We start from the raw sequence: 8848 nt of genomic DNA on the forward strand, positions 1-8848 counted from the left end.
TACATCCTCCGAAGAAGGCTGGGCCACCAGCCGAAACTGTTAGGAATAAATAAATATTTTATTGTTTTGTTTCCTATACTGCACTATTCTCGAAGTTTATAACTTTTTTTACGGTAGCCGGAAGAAACTCTGATCATCTATTTCATTCACATATATATATATATATATATATATATATATATATATATATATATATATATATATATATATATATATATATATATATATATGTAAATAAGAAGAAAGAAAAGTGGATGAAAAAATTACCAACTGTAAGCAGGAATCGAACCTACGACCTTCGAATTACGCGTTCGATGCTCTAACCACTGAGCTATTACAGCGGCACTCCCTCCATCCACTTTTTTGGGTTTATCTGTGAATTTAGAAGTAGGAGCGACAGTCAGCGCCATCTATAAGCCAAACAACGAGTGTGAAAACACTCTTATGCGCATGTTTGGCGTCACGTAGCACGTGAACTTATTATGAGCGGGCAGCTGATTAATTGTCCCTCTTATACAACCTAAACACACCAAGTCTGCCAGTACGAGACCCTCGTTCAATGAAATAAGGGAAAGAAGTGTATACCTAAGGGCTCGTTTTTCCGTGTTTTTAACACAATAATAATGAGATATAACAGACAGTAATGCCAAGGAATGTACAGGGGAAGTTATTAACATTAATGGAATGTAAATAAGAAGAAAGAAAAGTGGATGAAAAAATTACCAACTGTAAGCAGGAATCGAACCTACGACCTTCGAATTACGCGTTCGATGCTCTAACCACTGAGCTATTACAGCGGCACTCCCTCCATCCACTTTTTTGGGTTTATCTGTGAATTTAGAAGTAGGAGCGACAGTCAGCGCCATCTATAAGCCAAACAACGAGTGTGAAAACACTCTTATGCGCATGTTTGGCGTCACGTAGCACGTGAACTTATTATGAGCGGGCAGCTGATTAATTGTCCCTCTTATACAACCTAAACACACCAAGTCTGCCAGTACGAGACCCTCGTTCAATGAAATAAGGGAAAGAAGTGTATACCTAAGGGCTCGTTTTTCCGTGTTTTTAACACAATAATAATGAGATATAACAGACAGTAATGCCAAGGAATGTACAGGGGAAGTTATTAACATTAATGGAATGTAAATAAGAAGAAAGAAAAGTGGATGAAAAAATTACCGACTGTAAGCAGGAATCGAACCTACGACCTTCGAATTACGCGTTCGATGCTCTAACCACTGAGCTATTACAGCGGCACTCCCTCCATCCACTTTTTTGGGTTTATCTGTGAATTTAGAAGTAGGAGCGACAGTCAGCGCCATGTATAAGCCAAACAACGAGTGTGAAAACACTCTTATGCGCATGTTTGGCGTCACGTAGCACGTGAACTTATTATGAGCGGGCAGCTGATTAATTGTCCCTCTTATACAACCTAAACACACCAAGTCTGCCAGTACGAGACCCTCGTTCAATGAAATAAGGGAAAGAAGTGTATACCTAAGGGCTCGTTTTTCCGTGTTTTTAACACAATAATAATGAGATATAACAGACAGTAATGCCAAGGAATGTACAGGGGAAGTTATTAACATTAATGGAATGTAAATAAGAAGAAAGAAAAGTGGATGAAAAAATTACCAACTGTAAGCAGGAATCGAACCTACGACCTTCGAATTACGCGTTCGATGCTCTAACCACTGAGCTATTACAGCGGCACTCCCTCCATCCACTTTTTTGGGTTTATCTGTGAATTTAGAAGTAGGAGCGACAGTCAGCGCCATCTATAAGCCAAACAACGAGTGTGAAAACACTCTTATGCGCATGTTTGGCGTCACGTAGCACGTGAACTTATTATGAGCGGGCAGCTGATTAATTGTCCCTCTTATACAACCTAAACACACCAAGTCTGCCAGTACGAGACCCTCGTTCAATGAAATAAGGGAAAGAAGTGTATACCTAAGGGCTCGTTTTTCCGTGTTTTTAACACAATAATAATGAGATATAACAGACAGTAATGCCAAGGAATGTACAGGGGAAGTTATTAACATTAATTGAATGTAAATAAGAAGAAAGAAAAGTGGATGAAAAAATTACGAACTGTAAGCAGGAATCGAACCTACGACCTTCGAATTACGCGTTCGATGCTCTAACCACTGAGCTATTACAGCGGCACTCCCTCCATCCACTTTTTTGGGTTTATCTGTGAATTTAGAAGTAGGAGCGACAGTCAGCGCCATCTATAAGCCAAACAACGAGTGTGAAAACACTCTTATGCGCATGTTTGGCGTCACGTAGCACGTGAACTTATTATGAGCGGGCAGCTGATTAATTGTCCCTCTTATACAACCTAAACACACCAAGTCTGCCAGTACGAGACCCTCGTTCAATGAAATAAGGGAAAGAAGTGTATACCTAAGGGCTCGTTTTTCCGTGTTTTTAACACAATAATAATGAGATATAACAGACAGTAATGCCAAGGAATGTACAGGGGAAGTTATTAACATTAATGGAATGTAAATAAGAAGAAAGAAAAGTGGATGAGAAAATTACCAACTGTAAGCAGGAATCGAACCTACGACCTTCGAATTACGCGTTCGATGCTCTAACCACTGAGCTATTACAGCGGCACTCCCTCCATCCACTTTTTTGGGTTTATCTGTGAATTTAGAAGTAGGAGCGACAGTCAGCGCCATCTATAAGCCAAACAACGAGTGTGAAAACACTCTTATGCGCATGTTTGGCGTCACGTAGCACGTGAACTTATTATGAGCGGGCAGCTGATTAATTGTCCCTCTTATACAACCTAAACACACCAAGTCTGCCAGTACGAGACCCTCGTTCAATGAAATAAGGGAAAGAAGTGTATACCTAAGGGCTCGTTTTTCCGTGTTTTTAACACAGTAATAATGAGATATAACAGACAGTAATGCCAAGGAATGTACAGGGGAAGTTATTAAATTAATGGAATGTAAATAAGAAGAAAGAAAAGTGGATGAAAAAATTACCAACTGTAAGCAGGAATCGAACCTACGACCTTCGAATTACGCGTTCGATGCTCTAACCACTGAGCTATTACAGCGGCACTCCCTCCATCCACTTTTTTGGGTTTATCTGTGAATTTAGAAGTAGGAGCGACAGTCAGCGCCAAACATTCCTTGGCATTACTGTCTGTTATATCTCATTATTATTATTGTGTTAAAAACACGGAAAAACGAGCCCTTAGGTATACACTTCTTTCCCTTATATATATATATATATATATATATATATATATATATATATATATATATATATATATATATATATATATATATATATATATATTATTTTTCATCCAATTTTCTTTCTTATTTACATTCAATTGGTTTTAATAACTTCCCCTGTACATTCCTTGGCATTACTGTCTGTTAGATCTCATTAATATTGTGTTAAAACACGGAAAAACGAATCCTTAGGTATACACTTCTTTCCCTTATATATATATATATATATATATATATATATATATATATATATATATATATATATATATATATATATATATATATATATATATATATATATATATATATATATATATATTTGAATGACGCGCCATGAAAAAATGTTGGCGGCGGCAGCGCACCGATTGGTTGGCGTGGGCGGCAGTGGCGTAGCAAAATTTGTTGGTGGCGGCGCGCCGACCTTTTGGCGCACACCTCTAATCATATGATTTAGGCACTGCGCCGTGCTCCCGACCAGGTTGCAGAAATTAGGTGCCTCTTCTCATCTTCTAACCACTACCACCACCCCCATATGATTCATATTTCAAGACACTCCTTCTTGTTGCAAGAGATGAATGGGGAAAATGCGGGGCCGCTAGGCTGAAAAAGGTCACACGATATATGCGCTTCTGGTCTGTTGCGTTTATTTTTGTTTTTTTTATGCAAGATGGCGGCGCCCATAGAGTGGTTTAAGCGAAGCTGGTTAAAGTTGTATGCCGTAAAAATTAGGGTTCTTCGCTCACGTGGGCTACGCATGGCTGTGCAGAACCAACACCACTTAGAGCCTCGTTGACACGTAAACTTTCTGCTATTTTCCTCCATATTAGATTTCCTATTCGTGTGCATACTGTTCGTAGCTTTTCATCAGGCTAGCGTATTAGACCTATAAGCAGAATGCTAGTACAATATTGTTTACTAAAGGCTAAATACTTCATTAAAGATGTGCTGTTTAACTTATAACCTATAACAGCTTCTTGATGAAGGCCAAAAAATAATTGAAGTAGCTTCGGTAAGCTATTAGCATCTGTCATTGCAAAATAAGCATCTGTTTTCAAAGTAGGTAATAAGTTATATAGGTGCTATAGTAATTTTTCTTTAAAAAATGTTGACAATTTTTTAACAAATTGAACAAGGATGGTTAACAGGTCAGGTAAGCTCTTCATTGAATAAATTATGATACATTTGACATTACTTGGCACTAACCAGTTTCTTAAGAGACATATGTATATGAAAGGAAGCGGGGTCGAAATATGCATTACTCATGTCGTTCTTTTTAAAAGGCATTTGTATCTCACACAAACAACAAGGTGCTCCATAATTGTCATGGCATGATGAACTATCAGTACGCATTAAGAATGCTTCCAGATTTCATGTATTTATGTTATCTGTAATGAATTGCACAATAATATTTCTGGAGAGGCAAGTCGGCATAAGCACTACAATAACAGAGATGAGCTAGTTTGTTTGTCTTCATGTTAAAAGACAGGGCATACAAACATGGACACCAGAGAGAAATAAAGGTGCACAAATGCAAACTAACAACTGAAAAGATACACAACAGAAAAAAAAAGCAGACATGCGAACTTGCTTGCGCATATTTCATGTATCTGTGTCTGCATGTCGCATATTTTAACTTCGTGCTTGTGAAAAATATAAACGTGTGGTAAAAATTCTAACCTACGCATTTTCATTCCAGTTCAAGCACTTTGTCATATCTTCATTGCTTCAGTGCTAAAATGCCGCTCAAGTTTTTTTTCCCAAGAACTATAGAATATGAAAACATTTCTTATGAAACGTTTGTAGATAAACGACAAGTAATCCATAACTTCCCTCCTTTCTTGGGAGCCCTTACCAGGTAAAATGTTAAGCATTAAGCTTGGCGGGTTTTAATAAAGAAACAAAGCCTTCATAAGTCTCATTCATACGGCCAGATTCACAAACATACATAAATTTACTAAAGAAATTGTGTTTTTAAGCTGTTCTATGTCTCAATAGATATTGTGAATAGTTGTACTATGTCTCAAAAGACAAAATTTACTTTTCAGCGACACTAAGGTCAGCTAGCTTAGCTTCACGTGCAGAGTCGTGTACTTTGTCTTTTTGTAAACCCCATGCTCTTACTAAAAAAGTGTATCTGTTGTGGTTACTAAATAACTGACACATTCTTATGGGTAGGACCAATTCATCTGGTAGTATCCTTGCTGTGAATAATGGTTGGTGTTGAGCAAAGCAATATAAATGAGTCCCGAAACAAACTAGATTACGAACAAGTTTATTTGCTGTAAGTAGAAGAAAAATACCTGTAATCTATTACAATGAAAACTGTTAAGTGTGAAGTCATCATTTATTGCAATAGGAGAAAAAGCGACAAAAGACACCTGGGAGAGGAGGGGAAAGGGGGAGGGCTTCGTGTCACATCACAGTATCTTCTGCAATCTAATGTTAAATAACATTTCCAGTGCAGTGTCCTGGCTCTCTTCTGAAAATGAAAATAGGAGCAAGACAATGGCAATTAAAAGAAAACAGCAGACTGCAGGGTTCTTCAAGCTTTCACAGCACCAAAAACTTTGTAAAGTATTTCTCTTTGAGCATCTTTAAACAAAAGCAAATTTCTTTTTTCATGTCATTGCTGGCAGTAACTTCCACACCTGCCGAACCAAAGGGAACATGTTTCCTTCTGAACCATTTTTATTAACAAGTAAACACCTCTATGCAAACTGGCACACATCATAACTTGCAGTTTCAAAAATTTTGTGAGGCAAGGCCTACAGCAGACTACTAGAGTTAATGATCAATACTAGACTATTCATCACTTTGTAAAAGTGTAAATGCAGGCTGTAAAATTATACCATAATTTTATAAATATGTGTTCACTTTGACTGTGCATATATATATTCATAGTTAACTAGTACACAACAGTCACACATGACATAGGACCCTTCAGGTTGGGGTTACAGAAAGCAGCAGGTTTCAACCAACTGTGTAATGAGCTTAGAGATAACAACAGGAAGTGAGCTACAGTAACATCTATTTCTCTTTCTTTCTATTGGTACTTTTTGTTGAACTGACAAAGAGTAAAAAAGTGGTTGAAAAAATCACCATGAAAAAAATTCCTCACACAAGAAGAAGTGGGCTAAAGATGTCAGGCCTGTGTGGACGACGTAGGACAATCACAGCATAAGGTAGGGGAGTCGCCTTCCATAGAGCCTTCAGTAAACTCTCATGGGGTGCCTACTGCAGGTGCACTAGCTGGGTACCCACTACACCAATCTCCGTCATTTTGCATAATAACAAAGCACCTATAGGATGACTGCCAGTTGTGCGTGTTGGTAAAGCTTCATGATGAAACAAGCGCAAAAATACACACACTCAGAGAGGACACAGACAAGCGCTTACTAGCAACTGAAAATTTTATTTCGAAGTGAACACTAATAAATACATCACACGCATGTACGTCATTCCCGACTTCCCCTGTCATCATAAACAACGTGATATAACAAAACATGCACGCGCCCACAACCGGAAACAAACACGTGTCAAGAACTAAGAAAAGAAAATGTGAAAAAAGGAGGGTTACTTTGTGATTTTGCCAGAAAAGCTATATTTGGAGAAGGCCCAGGCTGCTATAGAAAAGAATTTCCGCAAAGTTGATGAAAAGGTCAGCTTTGTAAAACATCGGGCGGTTAGGAAGCTAGCTTCCTAACCTTGAGCCTGAGCAGGCTGTCTTCAGCGGTAAAAAGCGAAAAAGGCTTGTTGCTGGAAGCGTTCTTTACGGTAAAAACACACAAGGAGAACCTTCCGTTCCGAACCATTGTCTCAGAAAGGGGTTCCTGGCTACGTCTCGTGTCCTAATTTTTGCAAAAACATCTGAAAACGCTCCAGTTTTGTGACCCGTTTTTGGTTTCAAACTCTACGGAAGTAGTGGACTACTTAAAGGGAGATGATGTAAGGGTCTCTGATGCCTTCAGTATTGATGTCGTCGATCTGTATTATTCCATTCCGCATGGTCCGTTACTACAAAGCGTACAAGAGTGCATCACGGAAAAAAATGATGAAGTGGCTTTTTATAACGCCTGTGGTGTGTCTGTAGAAGGTTTTATGAAGATTTTGGCCATGTATCTGAGTTCCACGCTAGTGGGGTGGAATGAAGAATTGTACGTCCAGAAGGATGGGATTTGCTTTGGGTCTAGTGTCACCCCGATCTTATGCAATGTTTTTTTGAGCAAACTTGACACAACAGTAGGTAAGGAGCTAGACGTTATAGATCTGAAGCTGTTCAGATTCGTAGTTGACTACCTTGTTTAATAAAAAATGATCCGGGTATGAGCACGTTAGTGACTGTTTTAAAAGCTTTTAGGAAAAAACAGGTGTGGTTTACAGTTTACCTTTGAGGTGCCAAAGGAACGACGCATTCAGTTTCTGGACCTAAAAATTAATTTGTCTCCTTATGTATCACCCTTGATCGGAAAAACCATTGCTGAGCTATCATTCGGCACATTCGAAGATAGTAAAAAATGGGATTGCAGCTTCTTGCATCAAAGCTGCCCTCATGAAATCGTGCGTACACTCAATGAACGAGAGTGTTTCCGCACAGATCAAGCGCTGGAGGAGAGCTGGTTACCACGATGAATGTATCCTTTTGGCATGTGAGAAGAATCTTCGGGAAGTAAAAAATGCAATCATTGGCCCAAACGAAGAGAGAAGACAAGTTGAGGGTGAAAGAGAGCGGGCAGTGGTCATCCCGTATCTGCACAATATTTCACATAGGTTGAAAAAAGTTGAATTAGGTATGGCGTGCGGGTTGCTTTTTTTTAGCTGAAAACAAACGATCAGAGATTTGTCCAGCAGTAGAAAGGCTAGTCAACAAGAAAGGAACTGGAGAATCCAACAGATGTAGCATAAAGCATGGCAGGTGGTACGTTGAGTGCAAAAAAGATGTTGTATACGGAACTCCTTTCACATGTGGAAAGGAATACGTTGGTCAGACGGGTCGGTGCATAAATGTGCGCCTTCGTGAGCATAAGAGTTCACTAAAGGGGGCCCCTTACTCACACTTAGTGATGCACTGCAAGGAGTGCACCTGCCAACCGAAATTTTCCGACACACGAATAATTGACAGGCACAACAAGCGGACAACGAGAGAAATAATGGAAGCGTGTAGAATAAGGAAAGGAGGGGACAGTTGCGTCAGCCAAGCGTTAGCCAAGCGTCAGTTCTACTAACAGACGCGAAATTTCCTTTTTTAGACGTCACATAACCCAGTGTTTCTATCTGTCTTACGTTTTTTGTTTTACGTTTTTTTGTTTTTTGTTTTTTGGTTTTCTGTTTTTTGTATTTGTTTTTTGTTTTTGTGTTTTTTCCACATTTTCTTTTGTTAGTTCTTGAAACGTGTTTGTTTCCTGTTGTGGGCGCGTGCATATTTTGTTATATCACGCTGTTGATGATGACAGGGGAAGTCGGGAATGACGTACATGCGTGCGATGTATTTATTAGTGATCGCTTCGAAATAAAATTTTCAGTTGCTAGTAAGCACTTGTCTGTGTCCTCTCTGAGTGTGTGTATTTTTGCGCTTGTTTCATCATGAACAA

General features: G+C 38.9%; 6 non-coding genes across 6 annotated transcripts; all 6 read right to left on the minus strand.

Annotated features, from left to right (window-relative positions):
- Nucleotides 1-268: 268 nt before the first annotated feature.
- On the minus strand, nucleotides 269-341 carry TRNAT-CGU (transfer RNA threonine (anticodon CGU)). Its single transcript has one exon. It is a non-coding gene; the product is annotated as a tRNA-Thr (tRNA).
- A 383-nt stretch (nucleotides 342-724) lies between these two features.
- On the minus strand, nucleotides 725-797 carry TRNAT-CGU (transfer RNA threonine (anticodon CGU)). The gene has a single exon. It is a non-coding gene; the product is annotated as a tRNA-Thr (tRNA).
- Nucleotides 798-1636: 839 nt separating this feature from the next.
- On the minus strand, nucleotides 1637-1709 carry TRNAT-CGU (transfer RNA threonine (anticodon CGU)). Its single transcript has one exon. It is a non-coding gene; the product is annotated as a tRNA-Thr (tRNA).
- A 383-nt stretch (nucleotides 1710-2092) lies between these two features.
- TRNAT-CGU (transfer RNA threonine (anticodon CGU)) lies at nucleotides 2093-2165 on the minus strand. Its single transcript has one exon. It is a non-coding gene; the product is annotated as a tRNA-Thr (tRNA).
- Nucleotides 2166-2548: 383 nt separating this feature from the next.
- TRNAT-CGU (transfer RNA threonine (anticodon CGU)) lies at nucleotides 2549-2621 on the minus strand. The gene has a single exon. It is a non-coding gene; the product is annotated as a tRNA-Thr (tRNA).
- A 382-nt stretch (nucleotides 2622-3003) lies between these two features.
- Nucleotides 3004-3076, minus strand: TRNAT-CGU (transfer RNA threonine (anticodon CGU)). Its single transcript has one exon. It is a non-coding gene; the product is annotated as a tRNA-Thr (tRNA).
- Between the last annotated feature and the right edge of the window lie 5772 nt (nucleotides 3077-8848).

This window comes from Rhipicephalus microplus, chromosome 3 (assembly GCF_043290135.1).
Source record: "Rhipicephalus microplus isolate Deutch F79 chromosome 3, USDA_Rmic, whole genome shotgun sequence".
Taxonomy (NCBI): domain Eukaryota; kingdom Metazoa; phylum Arthropoda; class Arachnida; order Ixodida; family Ixodidae; genus Rhipicephalus; species Rhipicephalus microplus.